Genomic DNA, 18,072 nt, shown 5'->3' on the forward strand with positions numbered 1-18,072 from the left:
GTGTGTATATTCATCTTAGAAGACTTAAGTGTTTCTAGAGCCCAGAAACTGAAGCAGGGAAATATATGAAATAAGGAGGCAGAAGAAAGCAGGGAAATGCTAGGCCTTACATGTTTTACTAAGGAACTTAGGTGTCATTGTATAGAAAATTGGGAGTCACTAAGGGTTATTAAACATGTCACTAAGGATTATAGCATGTCACAGCCCAAAATGATGCATTTTATCTAATGATAGCCTGGTGGAAGTAACACAAACTAGGTCTAGACAGTCCTTTCTCAATGGCACTTTTTACTGGAATATGGAATCAATCTGGACAGAAGTGGGGTGGAGAAGGGTAGTTAATTTAGATTTTTACTTTAAATAACTAACATATAACTGAAATTAATCTGAATTTGCAATGATTAAGTTTACTTAAGGGTGTGTGTGTTTGTGTGTGTGTGTGAGAGAGAGAGAGAGATACCGAGAGAGAATAAGAATCATCAGTTTGTCCAAGTTTAGAATTCAGACTTAGATATAAATAAGCTTCAGATATACATACGCATATGCACGCACGCGCTTACGCGCACACACACACATACATTCAAATTCATTCAGATAGAGAACCTGAATTATTTCTTATCCAAATTTATCTCATTTGTGGGCTTGATAATATTATGTTTGCTACTTAATACTTAATGTTTATAACAAGAATTCTATGTGATTTTGAGACAGGCCCGTAAAGCATTTTTGAAGAAGTTGGCTCTACCGTGTGAGGTCAGAGAGCTCTACACCATATGATGTAGTTGGATTTTTTGGGGCTGTTTATTGCATAAAAGTAGATGTATCCTAAAACTGACTTGAGAATGGTATGTTATTTCATCTGTACTCAAGACTTTGGTCTTGTTTTTTCCTAGGTGTGTCTTTTTTTTAAGATTTATTTATTTATTTGAGAGAGAGAGAGAGCACATGCATGCAAGCAGGGGGAGGGGCAGAGGAAGAAGGAGAGAATCTCAAGCAGATTCCCTGCAGAGCATGGAGCTCGACCTGGGGCTCAGTCTCATGACCCTGAGATCATGACCTGAGCCAAAATCAAGACTCAGATGCTTAACCAGCTGAGCTACCCCGGTATCCCTAGGTATGTCTTTTTATACTTCTATTATGCCATCCAAATACTAAGAGCTCATAAGCTCATGAAAATGAAAATGGTAATAATTATTGTTGAATGCTTATTCTGTGCCTTGGTAGGCATTTCTCATGCCTTATTTCCTTAAACTTTCACATCAAATCCTTGACTTAAGTATAGCAAACTGAGCTTGAGATATTAGTAACAGGCTCAAGGGCATAGAGCCAAGTGCCTGAGGTGGGATTTGAACATAGACCATCAGCCTTCAGAATACTTGCACTTAAACTCTTCCGTGGTTTTCAGGGGGATGCAGTGTTTAACCTGCTTTTGTCAAGATGAATCTTAACCATTGTGCTCATGGCTTCTGCTGAATATACTGAGGTTATGAGTTCCCAAAACTCAAAACCCTATAGAAATAAATTGGCCCTTTACCCTGAATGTCTCTTTCACATGTTTCTTTTAGTGGCCTGAGGAGCCTGGACAGACTGATTGGGATTTCATGATTCAGAATCACCAAAATCTCTATCTTTCCAAGGAAAAGCAAGAACAGAAGACTCTACGGTCGTGAAAATTTCACTGACAAACATTTTCATGACAAACTGAGAAATTCTCATTTAAGAAATGGTGTCCTGCCCTTTCTGGGGTCTGGAACCAATTCCAATGGGCATTTGGAGGGCAATTCCACCAACAAGCAATTCTCAATAACACCAGTTGGTGTCCTATCATTCAACTCAATTCTAACGCTCTATACCCAGAGATAGCATCAGATTCCACAGGTTAAGGGTTCCATTCTATAAGATTACTCCCCACTCATTTGGGACCCCAGTCAGAAGCCCAGGTTCTGACCAACTGGCTACAGATTAGAAGTTCCTACAACTCCTTCGTTGGATTTCAGACAGCCAGTCACAAGTCCAAGTTGTCAACTGCTTCTGACTGACTAGCTATAGATCAGAAGTTACCACAACCATATCCATGGTTCAATTAATTTGCTAGAGTGGCTCACAAAACTCAGAGAAACATTTTATTTACTAGAAAACCGGTTCTTTGTAAAAGGATAAAACTCAGGAACAGCCAGATGGAAGAGATGCATATGGCAATGCATGGAAACCATGCAGAGTTTCCATGCCCTCTCTGAGCACACCATTCTCCCCAAATCTCCATGTGTTCACCAACCCAGAAGCTCTGCAAATCCAGTCCTTTTGGGATTTTATGGAGGCTTCATTACATAGGCATGATTGATTAAATCATTGACCATTGGAAACCATTGGAAAATTCAGCCTTCAGCCCCTCTCTCCTCCTGGGAGGTCAGAGGAAGCCTGAAAGTTCCAATTCTCCCATTACCCAATTGGTTCTCCTGGCAACCAGCCCCCATCCCTAAGTGGGTTACAAAAGTCACCTCATTAACACAACATAAGACCTTTATTGCTTTAATCACTTAGGAAATGTTAAGGGTTTTAAGAGCTCTGTGCCAGAAAAGCGAACAAAGACCAAATATATAGTCCTTGTTGAGGTGCTGAGTGGTGCAGTTGGTTAACCACCAGACTCTTGGTTTTGACTCAGGTGGTGATCTAAGGTTCTTGGGATTGAGCCCAGCATTGTTGGGCTCTGCCTTCAGTTACCATGTCTGCTTCAGATTCTCTCTCTCCTTCTCCTCCTGTTCTCTCTCTCTCTAAAATAAATAAATAAAAGCTTTAAAAATACATAGTTCTTATCATAAATCAAAATATCATACCTGAATTTATCATAATGATTAAATTAGATGTTACTCATCGAGGCACTTTTAAAATACTTAAGTATTGGGGCGCCTGGGTGGCACAGCGGTTAAGCGTCTGCCTTCAGCTCAGGGCGTGATCCTGGCGTTACGGGATCGAGCTGGTAGTTTATAAAATTGAAATATGGGAAGATAATATACATAGATACAAAAATTAGGTAGATATCAAAAACAAATTTAGAAGACAAAATAACACAAAATCCTATACTGCTGATACAATCTATCTAATATCTGGCCCTAATATTTCTAGAAACCAACAGGGTAGGGGCGCCTGGGTGGCACAGCAGTTAAAGCGTCTGCCTTCGGCTCAGGGCGTGATCCCGGCGTTCCGGGATCGAACCCCACATCAGGCTCCTCCGCTATGAGCCTGCTTTTTCCTCTCCCACTCCCCCTGCTTGTGTTCCCTCTCTCGCTGGCTGTCTCTATCTCTGTCAAATAAATAAATAAAATCTTTAAAAAAAAAAAAACACTTAAGTATTGTAAGAATTTAGCTTTTGAAGTATTACTTTACAGAAGAAATGTGGGATTAGATTAATCAGAATTACAAATAATTTTCAATTTTGATACAGATAGGAAGTATAAAGAAAATGATTGGAGGCTTTAGGAAAGAAGTAATTAAGTTGTCTGGACTCTTGACTCAGAGAATTTAGTTTCTAGTAAAAATATCCAAAATATTTATCATCTATAAACCCCTAACTTTATTATTTTAAATGTGAAATATAGATATAGTTATATCCACTACTCTTATTTCACTTTTTCAGTGTATCAAAAATGTTCAAATGATTATATAATAATTTCAGAAATACATACCATATTTTTTCCGCCAAGGGAGAATTCTTGGTATGCTATAATATATACGAAGATGGGAAATATAAATAAAAACACACTGCAAACTCCATAACTAAACAACTTCCCAGTATAAACTGGGTAGCAATCAATTGGGAGAGAATAAGGTCTGTAGTAGTAATGCATGGTGGTGATTAATTTTGTACATACATTTCCTATCTGGAACTGATAACTAGGAAGTATTTTCTAAGTCAAGGATGTTGCTGCTAGTTAATTTAAAATGCATTATTTATAGAAACCTGGTCCACTTTCACTCATGGAAAATGCTATAACTAATACTAATCTTAGCATTCCTGACTCTTCTTGGAAAAAGAATAGCAGCAAAAATATAAAAATGAGTAATTCTGAAAGAATCAAACATAGTCCTATCTGTATTTCAGCATTTCCAATAATAGAACTTATATTGTAGTTCTCTTTTTCAGCTACTTATAACTTTATTGCCTAAGGAAGGCATAAGTTAAAACTTAGGAAGCAATAGATTAGAAAAGCTATTTGGGATTTATATATTTTATTTAATAATATAGGTCAAAAATATCTACTAATATTAGGAGACCCAGGGAAGAACATTTCTATCCAAGTTGATATGCTAATTAAGCATATATCATATAAACCAGGATAAATGGGTATAAAAAACACTTGACTCTGAGCACAATTTTTGAAATATGACTTTTACATTCAAATCCATTTATACATTTAAATGCATTCACATAGGAAATCTAAGGATGTCCCTTATCTAAAGCAAATTCAGAGTGTGTAGCCTTATTAAATGAGAGGGATTTGAATCATGGAAAATTACAAAGAGCTCTGGTCTTATCAAATGCTATAAAGCAGTGATCCTGGGTTATATTTTGGTGTTGCCCCCTCCTTGCTGATGTATTTAATCAGATCACTTCTTTTTTACTTCTTCCTATGTGTAAAATGCAGGAATTGTCTATGTGATTTCACTGGTCTCCATAATGCTATAAATATTTATCAATTCATTCATTGTAACTAACAAGATATCTGGATCCTAGATCCTTCTGCCCATTTGAAATCTAGATATGATTACTTAAACTGACATTTTCATGCTCTGAAATTGTCCCCAAGTATTTTGAAGTGTGTTAGAGGATGGTAAAAATGTTCATATTCTCATGGTGCAAACATTTACTTCCTTGGTTGATATGCTTTCTTACCATCCTGTAGATGCAATATCTGACTTGCATAATGTCAGCAAGGACTTGAAAATGAACCAACCCCTTGCTTTTGAGGAAACACAAAGCAAAACAAAACACTGTACCACCGCTATACATAACACCTGTGCACATGCTCATGCTTCCGTGCACACACACACACACCCCTTTCAAACCCAAGAAATGGATTTGTTTACTAGATGTTTTCGAAGATTTGGGAAAAGATGGAAAAGTGAGTGTCATATCACATCAAAGTGAATACCTTTTGATTATATTAACAATCCTGTTTCACAAAGAGCCTTTGGCCACTGAGGACCTTTAATCCCTACTTAAACTTCTGTAGCCTAATACTTAACTGGATTATTTCATGCTTCTCTATGCTTTTCTTTTCAGTTCTTCTTTATCTTTCTCAAGATGAAATCAAATCTCTGATTTTGTCTTGCTGAGAAATGACTTTCTCCTTGACTCTAGCACACCGACTCCATGCCTTGTGGTTTCCCTTACTTACCTTCAATCCACTAAAGAAGTTTGCTGCCAGTTTTAGATGCTCACACTTTAACTCCTACTATGTAGGTGCCAATCACCACACTGGAATGTGGGACATATTATCGTTTTCAAACTAGAAACAATTCATTTTTGTACACAAGAAGTAGATAGGTGATTAATATATACTTTACTCTTTGTGCTGGGAGAAGGGAATGTAGTGGAGTTTTTTTAAAGTTTTTCTCTGCTGGCACCAGCACCTTTGAACATATCTTACAGGAAAGCAAGCATGATTTAATAATAATTATTAAAACTAATAAATACTCTTGAAATCTGGGATTGTGACACCTCTAGTTTTATTCTTTTTAAGATTGCTTTGGCTATTTGGGTTTTTTTTTTTTTTTTTGCGGTTCCATACAAATTTTAGGATTATTTGTTCTAGTTCTATGAAAAATGATGTTGGTATTTTGATAGTGATTGTATTAAGTCTGTCGATATCTTTGGGTGGGGTTGACATTTTAACAGTATTGGTTCTCTCAATCCATGAGCATGGAATATATTTCCACTTGTTTGTATCATCTTCAATTTCTTTCATCAGTATTTTACAGTTTTTGGCATACAGGTCTCTCACCTCCTTGGTTAAGTTTATTCCTATGTATTTTATTCTTTTTTGTGCACTTGTAAATATGATTTATTTTATTAATTTCTCTTTCTGCAACTTCGTTATTAGTGTATAGAAATGCAATCAATTTCTGTACATTGATTTTGTATCCTGCAACTTTACTTAATTCATTTATGAGTTCTGGTAGTTTTTTAGTGGAGTCTTTAGGATTTTCTATATATAGTAACATGTCATCTGCAAATAGTAGAAATTTTACTTCTTCTTTACCAATTTGGATGCCTTTTACTCCTTTTGTTGTCTCATTGCTGTGGCTAGGACTCCCAGTACCATGTTGAATAAAAGTAGTGAGTGGACATCTTTTTCTTGTTTCTGCCCCAAGAGGAAAAGTTCTCAGTTTTTCCTATTGAATATGATGTCAGCTGTGGGTTTTTCTATATGGCCTTTATTATGTTGCGGTATATTCCCTTTAAACCTCCTTTCTGAAGGTTTTTATCATGAATGGATTTTGTACTTTCTCAAATACTTTTTCTGCATCTATTGAAATGGTCGTATGATTTTTATCCTTTCTCTTGTTGATGTGAGATATCATATTGATTATTTTGCAGATACTGAACCACCCTTGCATCTCAGGAATAAATCACACTTGATCATGGTGAATGACTATTTTAATGTATTTTTGGATCCAGTTTGTTAATTGGAAGATTTTTGCAGCCATGTCCATCAGAGATCTTGGCCTGTAGGTCTCTTTTTTGTAATGTCTTTCTCTGGTTTTAGTATCAGCGAAATTTTGACTTCACAAAATGACCAGATTTTTTCTTATGATTTATTTCTAATTTGATACCATTGTAGTTGGAAAAGATGCATAAGATATGATTTTAGTCTTTTTGAATTTGTTGAGACTTGTTTTGTGGCCTACATGATCTATTCTGAAGAATGTCCCATGTACACTTGAAAAGAATATGTATTCTGCTGTCATAATCAAAACAGGATGGTACGAGCATAAAAATAGGCACATAGATCAACGGAACAAAATAGGGAGTCCAGAAATAAACCCATGTTTTTATGTTCAATTAATTTATGAAAAAGGAGGCAAGATTATACAATGGGAGGGGTGTGCCTATACGGTACAGTCGATTGTGTCTGACTCTTGATTTTGGCTCAGATCATGATCTCAGTGTAATGAGATCAAGCCCCATATTGGGCTCTGCACTGAGCGTGGAGACTGCTTAAGATTCTCTTTCTCTCCGTCTGCCCCCTTAAAAACAAAAAAGAATATACAATGGGAAAAAGACAGTCTCTTCATTTTTTTAAAATATTTTATTTATTTTATTTGAGAGAGAGAAAGAGAGAGCACATGAATGAGGGGAGGGGCAGAGAGAGAGAGAGAAGCAGACTTCCTGTTGAACAGGGAACCTGCATGGGGCTCAATCCCAGGACCCCGGGATCATGACCTGAGCTGAAGGCAGATGCTTAAGTGACTGAGTCACCCAGGCACCACAAGACAGTCTCTTTAACAAATGGTGTTGGGGAAACTAGTTAGCTACATGCAAAAGAATGAAACTGGACTGCTTTCTTATACCATATACAAAAATAACTCAAAATGGATTAAAGATCTAAATGTGAGACCTAAAACCATAAAATTCCTAGAAGAAAACATAGGCAATAACTTCTTTGACATCAGCCATAGAAACATTTTTTTAGATATGTCTCCTCTGGCAAGAGAAACAAAAGCAATATTAAACTGTTGAGACTAATCAAGATTAAAAGCTTTTGCACAGTGAAGGAAACCATCAACAAAACAAAAACTGAATTGGAGAAGATATTTATAAATGATATATCTGGTAAGGGGTTAATATCCAAAATATATAAAGAACTTATACAACTCAATACCAAAAAAACCCCACAAATAATCAGATTTAAAAATGGGCAGAGGGCCTGAATAGACATTTTTCCAAAGAACATTTAAAGATGGCCAACAGACACATAAAAAGATGTTCAGTATCACTAATCATCAGAGAAATCCAAATCAAAACAATAGTGAGATATCACCTCACATCTGTCAGAATGGCTAAAACCAAAAATATGAGAAATAACAAGTGTTGGTGAGGGTGTGAAGAAAAGGGAAACTTTGGGAATACAAGCTAATGCAGCCACAGTGGAAAGCACAATGTAGGTTCCTCAAAAACTTAAGATTAGAATTAATATAGGACCCAGCAATTCTACTACTGGATATTTACCCAAAGAAAATGAAAACACTATTTCAAAAAGATACATGCACCCCTGTGTTTATTGTGGCATTTACAATAGCTAGAATATGGAACCAACCCAAGTGTTCATAAATGAATGGATAAAGATGTGGTAGATATGTAAAATGGAATATTAGCCATAAAAAAATGAGATTTTGCCATTTACAACAACATTGATGAGACTAAAAGGTATTATGCTAAGTGAAATAACTCAGAGTAGGACAAATACTATATGATTTCACTCATATGTGGACCTTAAGAAACAAAACAAATGAACAAAAGAAGAAAAAAAAAAAGAAAACACACACACACACACACACACACACACACACACACACACAAAACAGACTCTTAAGTAAGTGAACAAACTGGTGGTTGCCAGAGGAGAGTTGAATTGGGGGATAAGTAAAATAAGTGAAAGGGATTAAGAGTACACTTATTGTGATAAGCACTGAGTAATATATAGAATTTTTTTAAGAATTAAAATAATAAATTTTCTCTATAGAAAGTGTGACTGACAGTTGAAAAATTTTGAGATGCCCGCAAGACTATAGGCATGTTCCTAATTTCAACCTTACCTAAATGATATGCTTGTTGGAACTATATACACATTGTTGTGCATGAACAACCTAGGATCCACTTTGTTCCTTTTGATCCTTTCATTCACTTCTATGCAGTTGTTCCCTTAAGAACTTCAGGCAGTAAATCCATGTAGAAAGAGTGGTACTTGTTAGAGTAGAACAAACTCTAGCCACCTGAGGAATTGATAGCTGTGAAGTTGATGGCTGACTACCCAGCTATCTCTTTGATACAGACTCAGAATGCCTGTACCAGATATCAGGGAGAAGAAGAAAGATGAATCAGCACCCCTTTTTCTTTCAGCCTAACATACTTGTTCTTTTTAGGCAGTAAAACCTGCATTCATCACTGAGAAGAATTCTGACTTCAGTACCATTGTCTTGTAGTTATTGAAAATTTCAGGCATTATGCTGGTTTTCAGACTTCTCTTCTGCAATTATTTATTTTAATTTTTTTCTCATTTTCAAATAGTTTAGTAGGAATTGGAGAGGCAGCACCAAGATTTCCTGGCAAGATGATATTTTAGACTAGAAATAATTTTAAAGTATCTTTTTTAAAGATTTTATTTATTTATTTAAGAGAGAAAGAGAGTGTGCATGAGCAAGGGAGAGGGGTAGAGGGGAGGGAGAAACAGACTCCCTACTGAGCAGGGAGCCCAATGTGGGGTTTGGCCCCAGCACCCCGAGACCATGACCTGAGCTAAAGGCAGATGCTTAACCTTCAGTGACCCAGGCACCCCAAGACTGGAAATCATTTTAAACAATTGAAAAGGTTCTACATTATATAAGTGCTGTAATAAATAATGTTGTTATAGAGGCAGGGATAGATTATGAAATATAATAATCATCATGATTTTAAATGATAAAAACTATAAAAGACTTTTAAATGTCTAGGAGTTTTCTTGGGGGATGCATTTTCAAGCCTCTATTTCTTCAACAGAGAAAGAGGATGAATCTTTTCTAATAGGCTTATTGGTGACATTTGATGTTATAAAAAAACAGAAAAGTGCTTTGTTAAAAAAGGAAAATAAAGTATTACTATAGTTTAAATGTGTTTCCCCAAAATTCATATGTTGAAACCCTAACCCCCAAAAATGACAGTGTTAGGAGGTGGGGCCTTTGGGAAGTGATTAGGTCATAAGGGTGGAACCCCAATTTTGGAATTAGTGCCCTTATCAAAGAGACCCCAGAGAGCTGGCATGTCCTTTTTTGCTATTTGAGGCAACAATGAGAAGTCTGTAAGCCCAAAGAGGGCCCTCATCCAACCATACTGGTGTTGTGATCTTGTACTTATTTAATCCAAAACTGTGAGAAATATATTGTTTATAAATCACCTGATCTATGGTAATTTTGTTATAGCAGTCCAAATGGCTAAGACACATGTTATTTATTATTAATAAATTCATTCATTCATTCATCAAGTCATTCATTCAGCTTGAGTCCACCATTTGCTTCTAAGTGGAATTTTTGCAAAATTAAGTCAAACTTAATGACCTGTCAGTACTGTAATTTTTTAAAAGCAACCAAAAGGCCATCTAAAAATTATTTGAAGATTTTTGAAAAGGGCTGATCTCATTTCTTGGCCTTTATAATGGTATATGGGCATCATTTATAATTACATAATTACTGTTGCTATATACTGATAGTTATGAGTCAGAGTGCCTTTGTGCTGATTTGTAAAATATTCCTCTTCTTCTATATGGTACTTTATGAGTTAGGCTCAGATTTGGTTTGTGCAGATGATTCCATAGATCACGGACCTCTACTTTTGCCAAATATCTATTAAGCAGAGGGTATTTAATTAGAAGGAGATCTTTCACTGGAATTAATACATGTTTAATATCTGTTTTCCTTAATTCTTATCTACTTGAGACTTTGAACTCTTGCTCTTATTTCTAGAACAATGATTTTCGTTTTTACGTAAGCTTTCTAGTCCCAAAGATCATTCACGTATCTTATTTGAATCTATAATTAAATTATTTCCGATTATCATTGCTTAAAAATATTTCAGTAATTTCTCAGATAAACAGAAGCAGTGCTCTTAGAAAGCACTGTCAAGTGACTTAAATTTTTGCATACATTAACAATGTGGGGAAACACGTCAACATGATGCGTACCTCTCACACAGTTTGATTCAAAGGTATGTCTAAATCAGGTCTTGGTGGTAGTTAGGATACTGCACTAGGCAAATAATATGCTGAAGAATTCCAATATCCAACTTCTCCTGATGTCATCATTCATAGGTTCCCTTTGCAACTGAACTGAGTAGTTGGTTCCTCAGAGGTCTAATTTAGTCAACGATGGAGTCCTTTGTAGGTAATCAAATTACTCTTGAATACAGCATCTATTTTTCATAGGAACTAGTGGTGACCTCCATAATTAGTGCACAGAAATGTACTAAAAGATGAAAAGAGTACTTCTGAAGGGTTTCTTGGAAAGGACCCACAGGCAAACACACATACATACAAATATGTATGAATATACAAATATATTAAAAATAAATATAGTATTCATGGGTTTTTTTAAAATTTAAAAATGAGTATTAAGTGTTGAGTCATATTTTTAGGCACCTTAAAACTGTTTTTTACTTGCCCTCAAAATTTATCATTTATCATTGTCACAAATAGTATAAAGACAACTGTTTCATTTTCCTTTGCTAATAACTCTTTTGCAATAATATACGGTTCACCCTTGACCTGTGTGGTTCCACTTATATGTGGATTTTTTACAGTATAGTACTGTAAATGTATTTTCTTTTCCTTATAATTATCTTAATAACATTTTCTTTTTTCTAGCTTACTTTATTATAAGAATATAGTATATAATACATATAACATACAAAATATGTGTTCATCAACTTTGTGTTTTGGTAAGGCTTCCGGTCGACAGTAGTGTTTTAGTAGTTCAATTTTGGGGGAGTCAGAAATTATATGTGGATTTTCAACTTTGCAGGAGTTTGCCCTTCTAGCCCCCATGTTGTTCAAGGGTTGCCTGTATGTTTCTCGCTTTGATAACTGATTAAACTGAGGCATATTTAACTTTGCTTTGTTTCAATTACTAGGGACCATAAACATTTTTTATGTGTTCTGGCTAAGGCAGATAGTGGCATTTGCACCTAGTGAGTATATAGTTAAGCATCAATGATTTGTTTCATTCATTCATTCATCCATCCATCCATCCATTCATTCATCACTCGTTGAACAAGAATTTATTAAATGTTCACTGTGAACCATCCAGTGCTCTCTGCTGGATTCACAACATCAAACCACCAGATGAAAAATCCTCAAACTCAGGAAGCTTTTATTCCTGTGAGAGAGACAAGCAATAAACATAATAAATTAGGGAAAAAATACATGTTAGATAGTAAAAAGTGCTGCGAAATGAAGATGGGAAGAATGTGGCATATGGTGGTGACAGTGTAATTGTACTTTGCAATAGAGTAGTCAGGGAAGGCCATGTGGAAGGAGTGATTTATGAGTTAATGGCTGATACAGATGAGAGAGCTGGCCACTAAGACCAATACCTGTTTTTCAGCTTGATAGAATAGCAAATGAAAAGACCCTGAGGCATACATTGTTCAGTGAATTTAATCAACAGGTTAGGAGATAAAAGTGAAGAGAGTGGAATGAAGAAAGGAAGAGTGGAGTCAATGAGAGACCAAGGAGTTCATGGCACATGCCCAATCACAGCTGAAAGCAGAAAGAGTGGTATTTTCTGTAGAAAATGTATAGATTATAATAAAACTAACCAAAAGTAGTTTTGCTTTTGATTGTCATCATGTACCTGGTGATACACAATGTCAGTGATAAAACTTCTCTCCCCCAGGAAAGACCACTTCCATCACGTTTACTTTGGTATGATCCTGGTAAGATTTGAGATCTAAAGTTAATGGGGAAATCTGGTTGAGGAGTTAGGATGGCGGAGGAGTAGGGGACCCCTTTTTCAGCTGGTCCCCTGAGTCGAGCTGGATAGGTACCAGACCATCCAGAACATCCACGGAATCAGCCTGAGACACAGGAAGATACATCTGGATCTCTACAAATGAACATCTCCAGCGATGAGTATTGAGGTATGAAGCGGGGAGCTGTGAAACCGTGCACAGATATTGGAAGATAAATGGAAGGGGGAGGGAGCAGCCGCATTTGGGCGCCGGGAAGTGATAGCCACCTGCACGTGGGAGCAGGCGGACTCGAGGACCGAGGACCGGCATCCGTGAGAGAGCGGACTGAGACCGTGAGCCGGGGAACGCACAAGACCAGTCTGAGGGCCGGAGCTTTGGAGCGCCCGCAAACCACACTGAGACAGAGCTCTGGAGCGGACGGGGGCGGCTGGTGGCTGGTGGTGTTAGAAACACAAAGGACAGAGACGCGCCGGCCTTGGAAGTGAGGGCTGGGATGCCGGCTGTGGGGCGCACATCCAGGGATGCTGCAGGGTTGAGCAGCACCAACAGAAACAGAGTTAAAGTGGCCAGAACATCAATGGAGAACGGTCTGCCATCCCTCTGTTCAGAGACAAAGGCTGAGATTTGGCTACTGCTGGTCTGACTCTCAGAAGAGGCACAGCAAACCACCAGGGAAAGCCGCCAGAGAACAAAAGCCTGGAAATACCGGCTCACAGTGTGCCCATCCCCATCACCCCTCCCAGGGGACACAGAGACTCTACCCAAACAGGGTTGCCTGAGTATCGGTGAGGATGGCCCCTCCCCCAGAAGGCAGGCTGAAAAATCAAGAAGCCCACATTCCTAAGGTCCCTATAAAACCAGTGCACACTGCCTGGGTCCTGGTCAATAATTTGGGCTCTGGACAACCCTGCAACATCTCCTCATCAGAATGACGAGAAGGAGAAATCTCCCCCAGAAAAGAAAAGACAATGAGTCTGTGGCCTCTGCCACAGAACTAATGGGTATGTATATAACCAAATTATCAGAAATGGAATTCAGAGTAACAATGGTCAAGATGTTGTTTAGACTTGAAAAAAGTATTAACGAAAATGTTAATGAGAATATAGAATCTCTAAGGGCGGAAATGAGAGTGAATCTGGCAGAAATTTAAAATTCTATGAATCAAATGCAGTCAAAACTAGAGGCTCTGATGGCCAGGGTAAATGAGGCAGAAGAACGTATCAGTGAATTGGAGGGTGGGTTAGTAGAAGAGAAAGCTAAAATAGAAACTTGGCTCAAAAAAATCCATTCTCAAGAATGTAGGTTACGGGAGATTACTGACTCAATGAAACGTTCCAATGTCAGAATCATTGGCATCCCCGAGGGGGTGGAGAAAAACAGAGGTCTGGAAGAGATATTTGAACAAATTTTAGCTGAAAACTTCCCTACTCTAGCAAGGGAAACAAACATTCCTGTCCAAGAGGCAGAGAGGACCCCTCCCAAGCTCAACCATGACAAACCTACGCCACGTCACATCATAGTGCATTTTGCAAATATTAGATCCAAGGATACAGTATTAAAAGTGGCCAGGGCAAAAGAAATTTCTCACGTACCAAGGCAAAGGTATCAGAATTACGTCAGACCTGTCTACCCAGACCTGGAATGAGAGAAAGGGTTGGGGGGGCATTTTTAAAGTTCTTTCAGAAGAAAACATGCAGCCAAGGATCCTTTATCCAGCAAGGCTGTCATTCAGAATTGATGGAGAGATAAAGAACTTCCAGAATCGCCAGTCATTCACCAATTTTGTAACCACGAAACCAGCCCTACAGGAGATATTATGGGGGGTTCTATAAAAGTAAGAAGGCCCCAAGAGTGATACAGAACAGAAAGTCACAATCTATAGACACAAAGACTTTACAGGCAACATGGCATCAATAAAATCATATCTCTCAATAATCAGTCTCAATGTAAATGGCCTAAATGCTCCCATAAAGCGCGACAGGGTTGCAGATTGGATAAAAAGACGTGACCCATCCATTTGCTGTCTACAAGAGACTCATTTTGAACCTAAAGATACATTCAGACTGAAAGGAGGGATGGAATACCATCTTTCACGCCAATGGACCTCAAAAGAAAGCTGGGGTAGCAATTCTCATATCAGACAGATACGATTTTAAACTAAAGACTATAGTTAGAGATACAGAAGGGCACTATATTATTTTTAAAGGATGCATCCAACAAGTGGATATGACAATTATATATGCCCCCAACAGGGGAGCAGCAAGATACACAAGCCAACTTTTAACCAGAATAAAGAGACACATAGATAAAAATACGTTAATAGTAGGGGACCTCAACACTCCACTATCAGAAATAGACAGAGCGCCTAAGCGGAAAATCTACAGAGAAACAAAAGCTTTGAATGCCATACTCGATGAGTTAGACCTCATAGATATATATAGAACACTACACCCCAGAACCAAAGAATACTCATTCTATTCTAATGCCCATGGAACATTCTCAAGAATAGACCATGTTCTGGGACACAAAACAGGTCTCAACCGATACCAAAAGATTGAAATTATTCCCTGCATATTCTCAGACCACAACGCTTTGAAATTGGAACTCAACCACAAGGAAAAATTTGGAAGAAGCTCAAACACTTGGAGACTAAGAACCATCCTGCTCAAGAATGATTCAATAAACCAGGAAATCAAAAATCAATTTAAACAATTTATGGAGACCAACGAGAATGAAAACACAATGGTCCAAAACCTATGGGATACTGCAAAGGCAGTCCTAAGGGGAAAATACATAGCCATCCAAGCCTCACTCAAAAGTATAGAAAAATCTAAAATGCAGTTTTTATATTCTCACCTCAAGAAGCTGAAACAGCAACATAGGGACAGGCCTAATCCATGCACAAAAAAGCAGTTGATCAAGATTAGAGCAGGAATCAATGAATTAGAAACCAGGAGCACAATACAGCAGATCAACAGAACTAGAAGCTGGTTCTTTGAAAGAGTAAATAAAATCGACAAACCACTGACAAGACATATCCAAAAGAATAGAGAAAGGACCCAAATTAATAAAATTATGAATGAAAAGGGAGAGGTCACAACCAACACCAATGAAATTGGAAGGATTATTAGAAACTTTTATCAACAGCTTTATGCCAATAAATTAAGCAATCTGGAAGAGATGGAGGCCTTCCTGGAAACCTATAAACTAAAAAGACTGAAATAGGAAGAAATTGATTTTTTAACAGGCCAATTAATTATGAAGAGATTGAAACAGTGATAAAAAAACCTTCCAAAAAACAAACCTCCAGGACCGGATGGTTTTCCCAGGGAATTCTACCAAACATTCAAAGAAGAAATAATAACTATTCTCCTAAAGCTATTTCAAAAAATAGAAACAGAAGGAAAGCTACCAAACTCATTCTATGAGGCCAATATTACCTTGATCCCCAAACCAGGCAAAGACCCAATCAAAAAGGAGAATTACAGACTGATTTCCCTAATGAATATGGACGCCAAAATTCTTAACAAGATCCTGGCTAATAGAATCCAACAGTACATTAAAAGGTTATCCATCATGACCAAGTGGGATTCATCCCTGGGATGCAAGGTTGGTTCAACATTCGCAAATCTATCAGCGTCATAGATTTTATCCAGAAGGAAAAAGCCAAAAATCATATGATTCTCTCAATAGATGCAGAAAAAGCATTTGACAAAATACAGCATCCTTTCCTGATTAAAACCCTTCAGAGTATGGGGATAGAGGGTACATTTCTCAATCTCATAAAAACCATCTATGAAAAGCCTACAGCAAATATCATTCTCAGTGGGGAAAAGCTGGAAGCCTTTCCCTTAAGATCAGGAACACGACAAGGATGCCCACTCTCGCCATTATTATTCAACATAGTACTAGAAGTCCTTGCAACAGCAATCAGACAACAAAAAGCGATAAAAAGTATCCAAATCGGCAAAGAGGAGTCAAACTGTCTCTCTTCACAGATGACATGATACTCTATATGGAAAACCCAAAAGAATCCACTCCCAAACTATTAGAAGTTATAGAGCAATTCAGTAATGTGGCGGGATACAAAATCAATGCTCAGAAATCAGTTGCATTTCTATACACGAACAATGAAACTGAAGAAAGAGAAATTAGGGAAGCCATCCCATTTACAATAGCACCAAAAACCATACGTTACCTTGGAATTAACTTAACCTGAGACATAAAGGATCTATATTCTAGAAACTACATATCACTCTTGAAAAACATTGAAGAAGACACAAAAAGATGGAAAAATATTCCATGCTCATAGATCGGAAGAATTAACATAGTTAAAATGTCCATGCTACCCAGAGCAATCTACACTTTCAGTGCTATCCCGATCAAAATACTGACGACATTTTTCAAAGAACTGGAACAAATAGCCCTTAAGTTTGTATGGAACCAGAAAAGGCCCTGAATCGCAAAGGAATTGTTGAAAAGGAAAAACAAAGCTGGGGGCATCACAATGCCAGATTTCAAGCTGTACTACAAAGCCATGATCACCAAGGCAGCATGGTACTGGCACAAAAACAGACACATAGACCAATGGAACAGAATAGAGAACCCAGAAATGGACCCTTGGCTCTTTGGGTAACTAATCTTTGACAGAAGCAGTAAAAAACATCCAGTGGAAAAGACAGTCTCTTCAATAAATGGTGCTGGGAAAACTGGACAGGTATATGCAAAAGAATGAAACTTGATCACTCTCTCACACCATACACAAAGATAAACTCCAAATGGATGAAAGACCTCTATGTGAGACAGAAATCCATCAAAATCCTAGAGGAGAACATAGGCAAGAACCTCTACGACATCAGCCACAGCAATCTTTTTCATGACACATCTCCAAAGGCAAGAGAAACAAAAGAAAAAATGAACCTGTGGGACTTCATCAAGATAAAAAGCTTCTGCACAGCCAAGGAAACAGTCAAAAAAACTAAGAGGCAGCCCACGGAATGGGAGAAGATATTTGCAAATGATACTACAGATAAAAGACTGGTATCCAAGATCTACAAAGAACTTCTCAAACTCAATACACGAGAAACAAATAAACAAATCAATAAATGGGCAGAAGATATGAACAGACACTTTTCCAATGAAGACATACAAATGGCTAACAGACACAGGAAAAAATGTTCAAAATCATTAGCCATCAGGGAAATTCAAATCAAAACCACACTGAGATACCACCTTACGCCAGTTAGAATGGCAAAAATTGACAAGGAAAGAAACAACAATTGTTGGAGAGGATGTGGAGAAAGGGGATCCCTCCTACATTGTTGGTGGGAATGCAAGTTGGTACAGCCACTTTG

This window comes from Ursus arctos, unplaced genomic scaffold (genome assembly GCF_023065955.2).
Source record: "Ursus arctos isolate Adak ecotype North America unplaced genomic scaffold, UrsArc2.0 scaffold_18, whole genome shotgun sequence".
In the NCBI taxonomy this organism is placed as follows: domain Eukaryota; kingdom Metazoa; phylum Chordata; class Mammalia; order Carnivora; family Ursidae; genus Ursus; species Ursus arctos.